The sequence below is a fragment of the Mus musculus genome, chromosome 10 (genome assembly GCF_000001635.26).
Source record: "Mus musculus strain C57BL/6J chromosome 10, GRCm38.p6 C57BL/6J".
NCBI lineage: Eukaryota > Metazoa > Chordata > Mammalia > Rodentia > Muridae > Mus > Mus musculus.
In genome coordinates this window covers 100,886,020-100,904,932 of record NC_000076.6, presented here as the reverse complement: position 1 = coordinate 100,904,932, position 18,913 = coordinate 100,886,020, and positions in this window count along the sequence as shown.

Here is an 18,913-nt window from a genome sequence, read left to right as displayed (position 1 = left end):
CACTGTGACCTTCAGGACAGCCCTTAAGCCTGTGGGAAAGAGCTTGAAAACAGGAGTTAAAGAATATATAATTTCTCAACTATACAAAACATAAGGATGCAGTATGGATTACAGGAGAGGCTTCATGGACCTAAAAGAACGGAGGAAGCTGCACTATTAGCCAGCTTGCCATCAAGATACTAAGGAAGGAGATAAAGTGATTTAGGGAGTGGTGATCACAAAACAAGATACCACACAGCTGTTTATTGTGTGTGCTTACAGAGGCAGGCAGATTCCTGAGGTCAAGGACTACCTGAGACAGAACTAATTAAGGCTCTGATGGGTTGGGAGTGGTGACCTCAGAGCTGGATCCCACCCAGCTGGCTTATTTTGTCTCCTTACAAAGGCGGGTAAATCTCTGAATGCATTGCTATGTTTTGTTTGTTTCTTTGTTTGTTTGTTTGTTTGTTTAAAAAATGAACTTGCTGTCTTTTCTTAGAATCAAAGTGCAACGGTGATAAAATGCTGATTCGTGGGATAATAAAATGGAAACCTGGGGTGAATTATTGAATTCACATGCAAATAAAAAACTGAGTTTTGATCTGCAAGAGCTGAACTATAGGGAGATCTCTGGAGAGAACACAAGGCTGACAGCTTGTACCCACCTCCTTGACTTCAAGTCTTTTTCTTCCTTGATTCCAAACACCACTTCCTCAGGACCCCTCATCAAGTTGATGCACACACACACACACACACACACACGCACACGCACACGCACACGTGCACGCGCACACGCACACGCACACAGAGAAGCCTCCAGTCAGTATTAGGTTTCCATATGACTACATTTTGTATAACTCCCAATATAATTGGAGCAAGTTAGCGAGAGAGGATGGTCTCACAAGGATTCAGGATGATATAAACAGGGTCACATATAATAACACATTAACCAAAGTGAATCTAAACTGACATCAGCCCAAGAAGGGAAAGACGTGTTTAGAGAAAATTTTATTCTCGTACTTAACTATTCTGAAATAGGATTCAATCTTAATATTTCTTTGCAAAGATGAGATATAAGTCCTACTTAAACGCAAACAGTATTGGAAAATATTGTAACTGCCTAGGTATTATCAAGTGATGATGCAGTGTGACAGAGGAAAACAAATACTGTCCTTGTCAGACATTACTGATACACGGAGACCAAATACGTTTTGCTCTCAATGATTGTCAGAAATCTTGAACTGTCTACGATTCCCGGTGCCTTTACACATTTATCTATCTCTCTTTTCCAGTGTTGTCATGAAGACATTTGAATCTCTTAGGAAACTTCAATGAATACCAATACTTGGAATCCATCTCAGCCTCTCTGTTAAGGACCAAGGCACAATATTTAGTAAAATCTTCCCTGGCGGTTCTGCATGACTGCCAGACTTGAGGACCACTTCCAAGCATGTGTGTCAAATCAGTGTGTGCATGATTATATATATATATATATATATATATATATATATATATATATATATATATATACTGTGGATATTGTCTCTTCCATTAATAATCAACTGCTTCCAGATTTTTGGATGCTTGCATTCACTCTGCTGCTCTGTTTCCTAAGCTCCTTCAGCTACTGGGTTGACACCAGGAGAAAAGAGGATATGAGGTGCATTAAAAATCATTAGAACACAAACATAAGAATGACTAAAACATTAGCAAAATAGAGGCCTTTTGTTCAAAGACTTCTTGTGAGCACAGAATGCTATGGTTTTTTCTAAATTCCCAAGGGCCAATGTGGTAAATCTAAGAGCATTCCAAATAGCCTTTGTATCTACCACCAACTCTTAAACACCATTATCCCTGGGAAATCATACAGACCAGGTTAACAAAGTCTTGTGTAGCACCTGGGCCTGTTGGAAACCTTTAGCATTTTTTTTTCTGGAAACTACTCAAAACTCTCAGTTTTCTGGGGTATTCAGTAAAAAGAACAAAGTAACACATCAAATAAAGACACAGACTATGACATAATTTAGTCACATTTCATTTTCAGTTTTAAGAGGATCCAGATGCAGCATGTTTTGTTTTAGCCTTCATGATCCATACTGCCTAAGTGTCTAGATGTGTTTAGGGAAACATTAAAAAATGTTCCTGTGCTTGTGCCAGCAACTCTCGCCCCTAGTGGTCTGGCCAGCCATGCACTGGTGGGCAATGGGGGGCCTGTTTTTATCTCTTGGAGACTCTGACTCAGAACTCCACAATCTCTCCACCCAGCTCCCTAGGTTCCCTTTGGCAGGTCGTTGCCACATTAACTCTGTGCTTCAAATCCCCCCATAGCCTTTGTGGCACACATCTGGCAAACCCACGCTTTGTCATCATACCTTTCTCTCTTGAAACCAGTCAAACCGCCACTTAAAGGACTTTTTTCAGAAACAGTGATAACTTAATCTCTGGGTGCAACAACTAAAATCTTATCATGTAAGCCCTACTAAATCTGATTCCTTCGGTGGCAAATCCCCACAGATCTGCCATGATACCAGGAAACTCTAGCAGCTACATCTTACACCTACACTATCCCTATTCCAAAAATATCCAACTCTCTCTTGCTTCCTCTCTTCCTCTATCCAACTGGGAAGTCTCTTCTACTCACCCAGTGATTGGCTCCTTTATTCATTAGGAGATTGGTTCACAAGAACAGCACCTGGCCAGTCCACAATATAAATGTCTAAGGAGTTCACTGAGAGAGTAGGCTCCTGAATCCATCTTATTTATTCTCATCTTATGACAGCAATGTTTTTTATCAATAAGTCTGAATAAGTCATGACTTGTTGATTACCCAGTGCTATTAATGCAATGCAAAAACAAAAATGTGGTACCTTTGGCAGAGAGGTCATTGAAATCCCTGAACTGTGATGCACGGTGTGGGACAGTAGAAATAGACCTGAGAAAAGAGAATGAGGAATTATTGATGTTCCTGCTGTCTGAAGTATAAGTGCTTCTCTTGGGCTTTCTGAGTTAATGTAGAGAAAGTCACTTTCTTATTCTGTTTACAGACTAGCAGAAGATGGGGTCATTTGCTGACAAACTGAGGCTGCATATGTCATAGACTCTACAGAATCTACGCTTGTTGTCATTGCATGTCTAAGCTGCCATTCTTTAAGATTCCATTGTTACCTGACCAGGCAAAAGGAGACTTGAGGGAAATCATAGCCCCTATATTTTTCTAAGTCAGAGTATTGTTAGCAATTTCTCAGGAATATAATATTCTGTTTTTTCTTTTTAAAAAATGGTTTTCTATGCAGAGCCCGTTTACAGGGCTCAGCTTTAACAATGAATGCACAGATGCTGTCAACTCTTGGTGTCAGTTTCAGTTATTAGCTGGAGAAACAAATAAACAAAAGGTAGGGTAGGGATTGGCCCACTGGGCTCACTATGAGATGATAGGCTGCACTGATTGCCTGACCTCTCAAAGCCTGGTGAACTACACTGACATTTGAATCTCACGCAATTAGTATCAGCTCAGAGGACAAGCTCAGCAGTCCCTTACAGGTTGATTATTTCCCTTTCTCCAGTGCACAGTTGTCCTAGTAAATTGTACATCCTTCTGGAGAAGGAAGAAGAAACACTGACAGCATCACTCTCTGGGAAGATACCAGATCCTTCATCCCAGAGGCTCAACTTCCTTCACATCTAAGGAATCAAAGAATGTTACTGGATAACTTCTGGTAATCAACTGAGTACTCATACATGTATTTTTATGATGCAAGCTAGATTTTATTCCTTTGGTCTCTAGCCTTTCTGCTTTCGTAGAAAAAGTAACAATTTAGTAGACTTACTATCAATGTTCACTTCTTAGACCACCATGATCAAGTAGCCAACACCATTAAAAGGACTGAGTTAAACTAAGCTAATGTTAATACAAATTACACCTCAATTGTCAGCTACGGAGTGCCATCATTGGATCCCACCACTTAGAGTACCCATCATTTTTATTACACCTGGATTGCCCAGTTCAGTGATTATGTCTTCTCTGGAAAAGCTCTGAACTACAGAAAGGAGAAGCCACAGAGTTCTGTTGAGTTGATTTCTCACATTAGTGGTTAAAGATGTACCTAATTAATTGTTTTAGAATAGATAAGGTTTAAATTATCCTAGCATCTCATTCTCCTATAACCTTTGAATCCTTCTCATTGTATTAAACCAAGATGGAGCTGGCATTGCTGACTTATGTAAGTTACCTTTCAACTCATGTGTCAGTCAACAAACCAAATTTTCTCTATCTTTCCTAACTATCAATCTTTAGCGTTTAAAGTAGCATCTCTATTTAGAGTATTCTTACTAACAAATTAGACTTTATCTGACTCTGTTTATTTTCTACCACATTCATGGGTAGAGGCTATGGGCTGAGTATTCAAGCCCATTCAAGTTAGCATTCATCTTTAATGTGACTGCATTTTAAAATGAGGAGTGAGATGAAACTGTTTTATGTCATAAGCTAAGGATCTTACAATGTAGTTTTAATTAGTGCCTTATCAAAAGAGTATGTACATATACAGGAATAGTCAACCATGTTAGTAATAGCAAGAAACTAACAGCATATACAGTAGATGAAGAGTCCTCTCTAGACTCAAACCATGCTTGTGCCATGACCCCAGACTTACATACTCACTTAAATCTGTCAGAGAAGTTTATCTAAAAGAAAGAATCTTCAGTAGTAATGAGCCTGCCTTGTTCTCAGATCTTTGTCCAATTAGCATCCTCCGGTAAAATAACTACAGACCAATAAAGAAGATAATGCAAGACTACTCTGAAACTATGTGCTATTCACAAACACACATCAAAATAACAAAACTAAATTTGAGAAAATACTGAAACACAAATGAATACAGTATCTTCGAATGAATAAATAAATAAATAAATAGAAAGCAAAAAGAAAGAAGAAATAATATTAAGCAAAAAATAAAAATTTCTGCTAAGCACATACATAATACACATACATTCAGACAACACACGCATACACATCAAATTAAAAAAAAGTTTTATAAATGTAAGTACTTTGGGCTTTGGTTAATATCACTGTCAATGTTGGTTTATTAGAGCCATGTATCATATGAAAGTAAGAAGTTAATGCTGAGATAAACTTGGTACAATATAACTATTGTATAGTATTGATAAATTTTATCCATCTATCTATCTATCTATCTATCTATCTATCTATCTATCTATCTATCTATCTATCTTTTTATTTGGGTGTTGGACTTTGAAGACAGCATCTCTCTGTGTAGCCTTGGCTGTCCTGAAACTTGCTCTGTAGGCCAGATTAGCCTCAAAGTTTTTTTTACATGAACAGAGATCTGTCTGCCTTATTGATAAATTTTTAAATGTTTTAAAATATATACTTCATTTAAAAAGGGCTAGTCAGGTACTTTGTGTTTGCATGTGAAATTTGTGAAAAATTCCATGCTATGTGTTTCATTTTCTCTGAGATATTTCCCAATGCGATTGTTTCTTACAATGTGATCCTTGAACCAGCAGCATCCTTCTCTACGGTGACCTTAAAATCTCAAAAGCTTAGACCTACCCCACCTATACCAAATGACAAATATACACTGGCACAGCTTATACAGTTATAAATCGTATTAAGTGATCCTATATACACACTAAAATTTGAGAGCTACTGCATTTTAATATTTTACATATAGTTTAAATATTTACCTTTAGTTTAATTAGTTTGGGGGAACTAATTAAAAATCATTTATTAGAATGTTTATAATCATATTTTCATCAAGTCAAAATCTGATAAGCAATGATTTCCTTCTAAAAATATGCTAGCTTCCTTTCAGCATAAAATTATAAATGGTACAACTCATTTGTAAAATGTCAAAGGTAGGTTAGGAAGAATAATTGACTGAATTAAGGTCACCAGTCAACAGTTAAGATAAAAAAGCTTACTTCCAAAAAACAGTTATAAAACTTTAAAATATTTGCTCTTCCTATTACTCCAGTTACTTCCCATAACATCAAAATAAATAAGTAAATATTGTCCAGTTTAAAAGGTCTCCAGGTGTGACCTGATTGTTCGCTTTGTGATTGGCTTATCTTTTTCAAATTTAAAGTAACTGAGTCTAAATTGAAAGGTTTTTTTTTCTTTTTTTTTTTTTTTTTTTTTTACATTTTCTAAGCCACACGTTCCTCTTAAACACTACTTTATTCATAGTGAGGAGTTTTAAAGATTAAAGAAAAAGGAAATGAAACTATTGCTTGCCGCTACGTATGATTCATTTACTTTATGATCACTAGGATTTGTAGGATTAGCTCTCCCTCACAGTTATATGTCTCAATTTCCTCACAAATGCAGAAATCCATGGAACAGAAACTTAGAAAAAAAAAACCTAAATAAGATATATTAGATTCACTTGTGTTATACGTCCGAGTTTCTTTGCAAATAGTTTCATATTCTAATAGGCCTGTAGTCTCAATTTATATGGATTAAAATTGGATGGGCAATCCAAAGCATGGATAATCCAAATATGTCCAATAAGATAGTAAACAACTGGCAAAGTAATTAAATGGAAGAGAAAACAGACATATTGAAATGTGATATAGATTTTTAAATAATTTACAGCCAACTTACATGTGGATTTAATGCATTTCTTATAGTATTAATGGCAGGATAATTGTTACTAATGGAGAATCTGTGTAGGGTTGTAAATAAATGGGGTAATTATAAGTCAATCGCCTTAATTAATAACAATGCATAAAACACTCAATATTGAAGATTAGAATTGATTTCATGCAAATTAGGACTTACATGGGATTCATAGTCAAGATCGAGGGAGTATAAAAGCTGATATTCAACCACAATGATGCAACTTTAAGCATTTAAATCACACTATGGCTCTAATACACTACATTTAAAAATTCAATAGAATCAGCTTTATAGAACGTATCTTAGCTTTAGAAATGATTCACCACTAAGCAAAGGAAAGCAATAACACTGGTTACTTTGAAATTTAACCAAAACAAAGTTTCTTTAAAGACATATCCAAACTTATGGGACGCAATGAAAGCATTTCTAAGAGGAAAACTTAAGAAGACCAAAGTGTGAACACTTTACCCCTTCTTAGAATTGGGAACAAAACATCCATGGAAGGAGTTACAGAGACAAAGTTTGGAGCTGTGACAAAAGGATGGACCATCTAGAGACTGCCATATCCAGGGATCCATCCCATAATCAGCATCCAAACGCTGACACCATTGCATACACTAGCAAGATTTTGCTGAAAGGACCCAGATATAGCTGTCTCTTGTGAGAGTATGCTGGGGCCTAGCAAATACAGAAGTGTATGCTCACAGTCAGCTATTGGATGGATCACAGGGCCCCCAATGGAGGAGCTAGAGAAAGTACCCAAGGAGCTAAAGGGATCTGCAACGCTATAGGTGGAACAACATTATGAACTAACCAGTATCCCGGAGCTCTTGACTCTAGCTGCATATGTATCAAAAGATGGCCTAGTAGGCCTTCACTGGAAAGAGATGCCCATTGGACTTGCAAACTTTATATGCCCCAGTACAGGGGAACGCCAGGGTCAAAAAGTGGGAGTGGATGGGTAGGGGAGTGGGGGGGGAGGGTATGGGGGACTTTTGGGATAGCATTGGAAATGTAAATGAGGAAAATACCTAATAAAAAATATTTAAAAAATACATTGTAGAAACATCCTAGCAATAATTAGTGGCAGTGACTTTTGACACATAGAAGACCTCTCAGGTATGAGGGTCTTCACTCCTTAGGGTGGTAAAGCCATTAGATATGATGTAGAATAAATGATTTGATGTACAGTTTGATCACAGAGATCAAACAATTTTGAGAGCCAGTGGAAATCCCTATGAAAGATTTTCTTACTCAAGACTCTTGCTCACCTAGCCCAACATTCACAAAGCAAGAGTATGGACTCAGTGGCTGGCCCACACCATTGTACTAATGAAAAGAATTTTAAAATGAAGTGGTGAAGTAGAACAATCTCTTTTTATTATTAGATGATATACTATTTAAACACTTTCAAATAGCATGGCTATTTTAACAATTGGCTTAATATATTTTCAAGTCTATTCTTCACCTGCTAACAAAAGTATAACTATGAATATGCAAATCCCCCAGTGCATTTCAAAATGTACAATACATACACAGTGAATACGGCTACTAAATTGTTAACACTCTACCTGTGACTTGAAACATAGGACTAAAGGAATTAATCCCAAAATTTATCAGGAACTTTAGCCTTAACTTTAAATTACGCATTCCTGGGCATCCACCCAAAGAGTCAATTGAGTTGTAAAAATAGAGTGATCTGGGACCCACTCTGTATAATCAATCAAAAAATTGACCACATGCCACTTTCCCACTGAAAAGAAAGCTATTATAAAAATAAACTGCTATTTATTTTATGATTACAATTAAGACCATAAAGAGATTAATTATTTCCATCAGAAAGATGGATTTTTTTTCTAAAATCATCACCTTTAATCATGCCTAAAACCTACTCAGAGGAAATTATTCATCATCTCCTGGGATGTGTATTATTGGATTAATGATTAATTATCCTAAATATACTTTGGATAAGCATATTTGGATAAATTATTTAAGGTTTCTCTTCTATAGCATGACCATTAACCTTTGTGTGCAGGTTAGCCTGCTCTTACTTTCCAGTATAAAGAAATTAAGAATTATTAATAGCCTTACATTTTACAATAGTTAGCATGCATATTTCTCTTATAAACTCCTTCCTATTTGTGTTCTTCCAAATCTACCCTATGCCACACAGTTACATCTTATGGTCATTCCAGAATGGAGAGTATAATTATTTTGTTATCAGTTTTGACCGTACATATATGCATTTATTTGTGATAATGTCACACTATTGAATTTGTACCTTCAAATTTTTACTTCAAGTTTCACACAAATACCTTTTTGGTCCAGTATGCTGTTTGTGAATATGTAGCATGAAGTTCTGAACATGAGTTGTTATGGTCGCGCTTTCTGCTTTCTCCCTCAGGGTGTTCAGAACTGACGACTGCACATCAGGCTGGATGGTTGACTTGGAGTCCTGAATGGGTAGGGTCTGCAGGATCCCAGCCAGGCTTGGCTGCAGCAGCGGGTACTTCTCTAAGGATTTTAGTGTTTCAGCTCTCTTAGATGATCTTTAGTGAAATAGCTTATGTATATATACTTTATTCAGGTAAAAGAGTGCTACATATGAGCCTTGGAGAGTGGAAAGAAGTTTTCAGGATAAATGTATATCACTGATTGGTGTTTCAAATACGTGGAATACCTTGTTAGCATAAACAGGCATTCCAGACATCCCAGGTACTTGCTGGACAGGTTCATATGTGAGTGCAAGGAGTTGAACTTGTAGATTTGCCAAGGACTATGTGATCTCAAGTAGAGGGTATGGGGGTCGGGCTCCCCATATAAGGCTGAGAAGACAAGGCTGACTCCATGATAAGCTTCAAACTGGCAGTTAAGGAGACTAGGCCTAAATCTGTTTCCAAGAACTGGTCAATTTCAGACAAGCCCAGGCCTCAGAAGCTGCCCCACCACCTGGCCCAACGTAAAGACAATGCTACTTCCTCAGCAACACCTTCCAGCCCAAATGCCCTAGTAATGGAATGTCCCTAGAGATGGAGCAGGATGAGGGTCACCTACCTCAGAATGCCCTAATGTGCTTTAAGTCAGGCTGGTGAACACACTTGGTTGTCTCTCTATCTTGGTAATGGGAGACCCCAGCATGAAAGCATGCTGGACTTCTGCAGAAAACAAAACAAAACAAAACAAAACAAAACAAAACAAAACAAAACTCTTTGCATTTACATATAATTAGACTCTGGTGTATCATTCTTCGGTTAATCATGGACCCTTACAAGGCCAGGCAGAGAAGAAGCCCTGCTAGAAAATGGAGTCCTGCATTTTGTGCCCAAGCTCAAAAGATCTATCTGAAAATGGTAGACTGTGACCTTATATTACAGCATTTCCCCACAGGTATTGTCATTACTCTTAATAACCAAGTAGAACTAAGTGGTGAGCTCCTATTGTTGGAGATACCACATGTCTTGATTGTAGGATATGAAAATATCAAGGTAATTTTGAACTAGAAGCTTCTCCTCTCCTGGCCAGCTTTTATATTTCTTGAAGGTCATAATAATCTTACAACATCTTTGGCCCTCCATGCTACAGTACTGCCCTGCCAGGAAAGATGCAATATGGGACAATGATGACATGGCTATTATAGACGCACCAATGACTTTCTGATTAGTTTTAAGACCCTCTCCATGTGATGGAATTGATGTCAGGTCCTATAAATTGACTAAAAGACCCATAGTGGGTATGTCCAGGATTTGGAGGATTTACTACCATATATTTGTTAAGCAGACATGGTTTCATACTGCCATCTAAGTAACTACATTTACGCCCACACACAAATGTGGCTTCCAGCTTTAATCAGAGAAGTTTTCTCTCCCCATGAATGCTGGTAAATGCAGAGATTCTTGCCTGTTTAAAATGGTAATCCTAAGTGGCTTTTGGGTTATGGATTCTAAAGGGAGTATCTGCTTCACCCTTCAAATGTTCCAAGAATATAAAAGAAGAGAATACAGAAAGCATATAAGAGTCAGAAAATATCATATTGGGATGGGACATGCTACCTTATGGAAAGGACATGACCCTCGCAATTAGGACCTCATAGCAGGTAAAATCCCCTATATTGAGCCTCAACAAGAATAAGCCTGTCAACATTCATGGATACAGAAGAGGCTCGTGTGGCCCTATGATTTTCTTTAGATCTATGGGCTTTAGATTGATGGTTAAAAACAAAAAAGAAGTTATTGGCTTCAGTAATGTACCTGCTAGTGTGACTTTCATGCTCCAGCAAATAACTCCACATCTGGTGCATGTAGATGATGCTCTTGGTTAAACTGAGTGAGTTACAAAGAGACAGGGAAGCTGGAGGAAGGGTTTTAGGAAGGGGAGACACTTGATGAGTGTAGGATGGGAAGAATAAATGAAATGGGTGTAACCAAATGTACTATATGCATGTATACTCAAGGAATGCACTGAAATAGCTCTAATGAAAACTAAATGTCATATCCATTTTAGAATGATATAAATAGTAAGTGATAAAATAAAGTATCCTGCACTTTTGCCACAGTCAGCAATTTGTATTTCTCTATATGGAACTGTACCAGAGCCAGGATAAATTATAAAAGTGAGCAAAACTATTTATTCTTAGCTTCTTCTGTACATAACAGCATAGAACTTTGTGTAATTTCTGTTTGGTTATAATTTGGTGATGATGACATATTTTTAAAAAGGAATGAAATAACTTTTCATAAAAAGCCCATGATTAAAATAGAAAATTCAACTTTTCCAAGACATTAATAGCTGAAAAAGGAGCCGGGTGTGGTGGTACAAGTCTTTAATCCCAGCATGCTGGAGACAGAGGCAGGCGGATTTCTGAGTTCGTGTCAGCCTGGTCTACAAAGTGAGTTCCAGGACAGCCAGAGCTATACAGAGAAACCTTGTCTCGAGATAAATAAATAAATAAATAAATAAATAAATAAATAAATAAATAAATAAATAAATAAATAAAATAGCTGAAAAAGGAGCTGGCCTGCTGCAGCTCCAGGAAATGTAGGATCATCTTGGGTGACCATATTCTAGATAGAGGAACACCCAAAAATGTGTAGTAGCTGGGTGTTATCTAACTTTGATACTATAATCCATTGTTTGTTTCTGCAGATACTCCAGTCCTGTGCATTAAACACTAATAAGTTCCTTTAAATATTTATTTCTTCTTTTAATTTGATTCTCCTAGACCCTGAGGTGGATATTATTGAAATCAATACACCAGTATTGAAAAATAGAATGCAAATCTTAAAAATTTGCATTAAAAGACTCTGAGCCACAATTCTCCGATTTTACATAGCTTTGCTTCACATATTCATATTCATCAGCTCCTCTGTTATGACAGTTCACAACAGAAGGGCTGATATTAGAAAATATAGAGTTAAGATGCATTTATCTAGTGAAGTTAGTCAAATATGCAATTCCTATTGATAGAGATGGTAATGTTTTCTGACCATTGCTCAAAATTCCTCTGTAAACATTTGTTTATATGGTGGTGACCTTCTGATAACTTTCTGATATGAGCTCAAGCTTAAGCTGCTTATGACGTTTGGATTTCCTATCTTGATGCTTTAGAGATATGGTTTCTTTACAATCAAGCATAGCATTATGTTTTGTGTTAGCAGCGAGAGTGGGTGGGTTGGGAAGCAGGGTGGGGGGACGATATAGGGGGCTTTGGGGATGGCATTTGAAATGTAGATGAAGAAAATAGCTAATAAAATCTATTGTAAATTATTTATGTTATTTAGGAACCTATTTCTCTTTAGAGAAAAATATGATTATGAACATTGAAACATTGACCAGTTTAGTCAGTGATTCTTGAAATCTTACAATACAATATACTTCACAAGGAATTTCAATTGTGTCATTCTTTGTGTGTACGTTTATGTGTGTGTGTGATGTATCTAATATTTCCCAATGTAACAGATTCATGATAGAGAAAATCTTTATAAAAATATCTGATTTAATTTATTTTAAACTATAATTATACTACAAAATATATGAGAGTAAAAGTCTAAGTTTGTTCCTAGTTCTGAATTTAAATATCATATTGACTTATATTTACTAACTTGCTAAAGAAATTATGAATTAGATACATGTACTATACTTTATGCCTATATGTGCACAAAATCATGATTCATACAGGTGAGGTTCTAGCATAGAGTTACTTGTCTAACATGGAAAAGAACTTGGGTTCAATCAATTTCTGCCTAACAATAAGGATATATGTGATTTTCCAGAAGGCAAAAAAAATACAACTCTCAAATAAATCTATGTTCTAATCACTACAAGTCTTTGTATGTTAAATTGTGAAACAAAAAAATAAGAAAGACATTAAATGTGATAATTATGTCATAATAGATTCTCCTATGTTATTGATGGAGATGAAATGGCCCTGAAAGATCCTTAAACCTAAGAAAAGAATTGAACCATGGTTAGGATTATGGCTTGAAAGTTCTGATTGCCCACCAATGGCTTTGAAGATCAGAGAGCAATGAACAGGTGGGGAGTAGTCTATAGAAACTGAAAAAAAAAAAAAGCCAGGATACAGGTTATCCCTTAGAAATGTTAGAATGAACAGTTTCCCACCAACCCCTGACATCAACACAACAAGATCTTCTCAAACTGCTGATGTCTATTACTATAAACTACTGAATCTGTGCTATTTTAAGCTTATTTTAGCACAAAATTCTGGGCTACACTACTATAGCAACAATGGAACTCTAATAGCCTCTGTCACAGGATTATGTTATAATAGAGATAATCAGAAGGTACAATAGGATTACAGCAGGGATATTTAATCAGCTAATGGTGGTAGGAAGGAAGGTCAAGAAAAGGTTGTCCTAAGAAGTGGCAGGCAGTAAAACTGTGTTAAAGCAAGATGGGATTTGGGGCGAAGGAAAGAGAGTGACCTAGTGTAAGTACTGACTGTTGTGAATAAAATTATCTAGAGCGGAAATTAAATGGACTATTTTTATCTGATGATATAGTGCTTAGCAAAGTAAGTAGTATGTACTGGCCTTTCTAACACTGGGTTAAGTACATTTTACCTTACAGATGTGTTTCCCTTCATATATGGTATCTATGGGTTTTTTTTCATTTTATTGAAACAGATTCTTTTCTCATACTACCCTGATTCAGCTTCCCTCCCCTAGTCCTCTTGCTTCCTCCCTCCTTCCTCTCCCACTGTATTCACACCCTTTCTCTCTCTCTCTCTCTCTCTCTCTCTCTCTCTCTCTCTTAGGAGAAAAAAAAGGCTACTAAAAGAAAACAACCAAACATGACAAAAGAAAATATAGTGAGATAAAACAAAAACTGTATCATCAAGGCTTGACAAAACAAGCCAAGAGAGAAAAAGCAGAATAAGACTCAGAGAACCATTTGCTCACACACGAAGGAGTCCCACAAGAATACTAAGCTGAACGTTATAATATATATGTAGAGAACTTGGTGCAGACCTGACTAATCCCTGCGCTTGCTGCTTCATTTTCTCTGACTTCTTTTGAGCCTTCCTCATATATATTCAAAGGACCTTCTTCCCTGGTGTCCTCCATCCTCTCTGGTTCTTACTCTCTGCTTCCCCAGGGTTCCTGGAACTCTGAGAAGGACTTGAAGGAGACATCCCATTTAGAGCTATGTATCCTGGGAATGCACTCTCCACTTAATGTCTAGCTCTTGGTGGTGTCTGCATGTTTCGCTCTGCTGTGGAAGAAAGGTCCTCTGATGAGGCACTGGTCTAAACATAAGCCACCATACAAACAAACCAAAGTGGAGGGGGATGGGGGGGGACACATAATCATCTCATTCGATGCAGAAATGGACTTTGAAAAAAATCCAACACCCCTTCATAATACAAGTCCTAGATTTATTAAGCATACAAAGGATGTGGCCCCAACATAACAGATACAGTTTAGAGCAAGACTATACAAACCTCAAATTAAGTAAGAGAGAAACTCAAAGCAATTCTTATAAAATCAAGAGCAAGACATGGATGCCCACTCTCTCCACACCTATTTAATTTATTACTTGAAGTCTTATCTATAGAAAAAAAATTGAAGGTCAGGGGTATACAATTTGGAAACAAAGAAGTCAAAGTATCTTTATTTGAAGATGATAGGCTAGTATATGTAATGACTCTTAACAATTCCTCTTGGTGAATGGATACAGAAAATGTGGTACACTTACACAGTGGAGTACTACTCAGCTATTAAAAAGAATGAATTTATGAAATTCCTACACAAATGGATGGACCTGGAGGGCATCATCCTGAGTGAGGTAACTCAATAACAAAAGAACTCACATGATATGTACTCACTGATAAGTGGATATTAGCCCAGAAACTTAGAATACCCAAGATATAAGATACAATTTGCTAAACGCATGACACTCAAGAAGAACAAAGACCAAAGTGTGGACACTTTACCCCTTCTTATAATTGGGAACAAAACACCCATGGAAGGAGTTACAGAGACAAACTTTGGAGCTGAGAAGAAAGGATGGACCATCAAGAGACTGCCATACCCGGAGATCCATCCCATAATCAGCCTCCAAATGCAGACACCATTGCATACACTAGCAAGATTTTGCTGAAAGGACCCTGATATAGCTGTCTCTTGTGAGACTATGCCGGGATGCTCACAGTCAGCTATTGGATGGATCACAGGGCCCCCAATGGAGGAGCTAGAGAAAGTACCCAAGGAGCTAAAGGGATCTGCAAACCTATAGGTGGAACAATATGAACTAACCAGTAACCCCCGGAGCTTGTGTCTCTAGCTGCATATGTATCAGAAGATGGCCTAGTCGGCCATCAGTGGAAAGAGAGGCCCATTGGTCGTGCAAACTTTATATGCCTCAGTACAGGGGAACGCCAGGGCCAAGAAGTGGGAGTGGGTGGGTAGGGGTTTGGGGGGGAGGGTAAGGGGGACTTTTGGGATACCACTGGAAATGTAAATGAAGAAAATACCTAATTAAAAAAAAGAAAATGTGTTGAAAAAAAACAAAAAAACAAAAACCAACAATTACTCTTGGCAACTACTACACCTGATAAACATTTTCAGCAAAGTAGAAGGAGATATGATTACATCACAAAAGCCAGTAGCCTTTCAAATGAGACACCAACTGAGACAGAAATCAGAGAAAAAATATATTTCACAGTAGCCTCAAATAGTATAAAATATGTGTTGGTAACTGTATCTAGGCAAATTAAAGACTTGTATGAAAACTTTCGAGAAAGAATTTGAAAATTATATCAGAAGATGGAAAGATATCCCATGCTCATGGATTGGTAGAATCAATATAGTATGAATGTGCATCCTGCAGAAAGTAGTCTACAGATTCAATGAAATGTCCATTAAAATTCCGACACAATTCTTCCCCCATAACTTGAAGGGATAATTCTCAACTTCACATAGAAAAACAAAACCCTAGGATAGCTAAAACAATTCTGAATAATAAAATCATTGCTGAAAGTCTCACCAGTCTTAACTTCAAGTTGTATTTCAAAGCTATAGTAATAAAACCATATGTGCTGGTATAAACACAGACAACTTCATCAGGGGAATCGAACTGATGAGCCAGCCATAAATTCTCCCATGTATGGACACCTGATTTTTGATAAAGAAACCAGAAATACACACTGAAAAAAAGAGTCTAGTTAACAAATGGTGCTAGTAAACTTGTATGCCTACATGTAGAAGAATGTTGCACACCTATCACCATGCATAAATCTCAACTGCAAATAGACTAGAGACCTCAGTATATAATCAGAGACACTGAACTTGATAGAAGAGAAAGAGCAGACTAGCCTGAAACTTCATGGCATAGGAGAAAACTGAGTGTAGAAAACACTGATAGCCCAGGTATTAAAATCGACAATTAATAATAAATGGAACCTCAGAAAATGAAAAATATCTGTACATAAAAAGGACATTTGGACAAATAGGCAGCCTACAGAATAGGAAAAGGGTTTTAAACAACTACATAGCTGAAACAGAGATACTATTCAAAATGAAGAACTTAAGAAAGTAGATGTAAAAGCAAAACAAGTAATCCAATTGAAAACTGAGTCCAGATTTAAGCAGAAAATTCTCAGTAGGGGAATCTCAAATGACTAAGAAACACTTAAAGAAATGTTCAGTGTCCTTAGCTATCAGGAAAATGCAAACCAAAACATTTTGAGATTCTATTTTTTTCAATGAAAAATTATATATTTTTATTAAACTATTTTACTTATTTACATTCCATATGTTGCCCCCTTCCCAGTCCTCCTTCCCAGAGTTCTTCACCCTATTACCCCCTCTCCTTTGCCTTTGTGATTGTGCTCTCCCACCCTCCCACCCTACATCCCCCAGCATCACCCTTCTCTTTGGTACCAAGTCTCTACAGAATTAGGCACACCCTCTCCCACTGAGGCCAGAGAAGACAGTCCTTTCCTACATATGTGCTAGAGGCCATGGTGGCTTAGTCTCTGGGTGCTCCAAGGGGTCCAGGTTAGTTATTACTGTTGCTCTTCCTATGGGGTTGCTATCACCTTCAGCTTCTCAATCCTCCCCACAACTTTTCCATAGATGTCCCCAACCTAAGTGTAATGCTTGGCTGTAAGTATTTGCATCTGTCTCAGTCAGCTGCTGGCATAGTTTCTCAGAGGACAGCCATGCTAGGCTTCTGCCTTTAAACTTAACATGGCATCAATAATAGTGTCAGGGTTTGATTCCTGCCCTTGGTATGGATCCCAAATTGGGCCTATCACTAGATGGCCTTTCTCTGCTACATTATTTTTATCCCTGAATTTTCTTTAGACAGGAACAATTCTGTGTCAAAAAACAAAACAAAACAAAACAAAACAAAACAAAACAAAACAAAACTTGAAGGTATGAGGGTGGTCCCATCCCTCCACTGTGGGCCCTGTTTAAATACTGGAGGTAATCTCTTCATGTTCCATCTTCCCACTGTTGCACATCTCAATTAAGGTCATCTCTATTGAGCCCTGGGAACCTCTCACTTTCCAGGTCTCTGGGATTTCTATAGCTTCATCCACTCTCAACCCCTACACCTGCTTATTTCTATTCATTCTCCTGGCCTTCTGGCCTTCTCTCCTGTATCCACCCCAACCCCACATACCTCATCCTGCTTATTTCTCTCCCCACACCTTTCTCTTTCCCACCTAGATCTCTCCCTCTCTCTGTGCTTCCTGTGATTATTTTGTTTCCCTTTCTAAATGGGATTGAGACATCCTCACATGGGCCTTCCTTCCTTAAACTTTATACAGCCTGTGAGTTGTATCATGGGTATTCTGCACTTTTTGTCTATTATCCACTAATCGGTGAGTACATTTCATGCAAGTCTTTTTGGGTCTGGTTTACATTGTTCAGAATGATATTTCTAGTTTCATCCATTTGCCTGCAAAATTCATGCTGTTCTTGTTTTTAATAGCTGAACAGTATTCCATTGTGAAAATAAACTATAGTTTTCTGAGTCTATTCTTTGGTTGAGGGATATCTAAGCACTTCCAGCTTCTGGCTGTTACAAATATGGCTGCTAAGAACAGAGTGGAGTGGTATAGTGGAGCATCTTTTGGGTATATGCCCAGGAGTGGTATAGCTCGGTCTTCAGGTAGACTCTATTCCCAACTTTCTTAGGAACTGCCAGACTGACTTCTACAGTGGATGATACCAGCTTGCAATCCCACCAGCAATGAAGGAGTGTTCCTCTTTCTCCACATCCTTACCACCACCTGCTGTCACTTGAGCTTTTTATTTTAGCCATTCCAATTGGTGTAAGGGAGAATTTCAGGGTCGTTTTGATTTGCATTTTCCTGATGACTAAGGATGTTGAACTTTTCTTTAAGTGCTTCTCGGCCATTCCAGATTCCTTTGTAGAAAATTCTCTAGATTCCATCTTACACCTGTCAGAATGGCCAAGATCAATAATACAAGTAACAGCTAATGCTGTCGAGGATGTGGAGAGAAAGGAACACTCCTCCATTGCTGGTGGGGTTGCAAGCTGGTATCAACCCCTCTGGAAGTCAATATGGCAGTTCCTAAGAAAGTTGGGAATTGATCTACCTCAAGATTCTGCAATCCCAGTCTTTAGCATATACCCAAAAGACTGCAAGATTATTTGTTCAAACTTGCCCATTGATGTTTTATTAATAATAACCAGAAACTAGAAACAATCTGGCTGCCCTCAACCAAAAACAAATGTATTTTAAAAATGCAAAATATTTACATGGTAGTGTTTTATTCAGTAGTAATGACATCATAGATG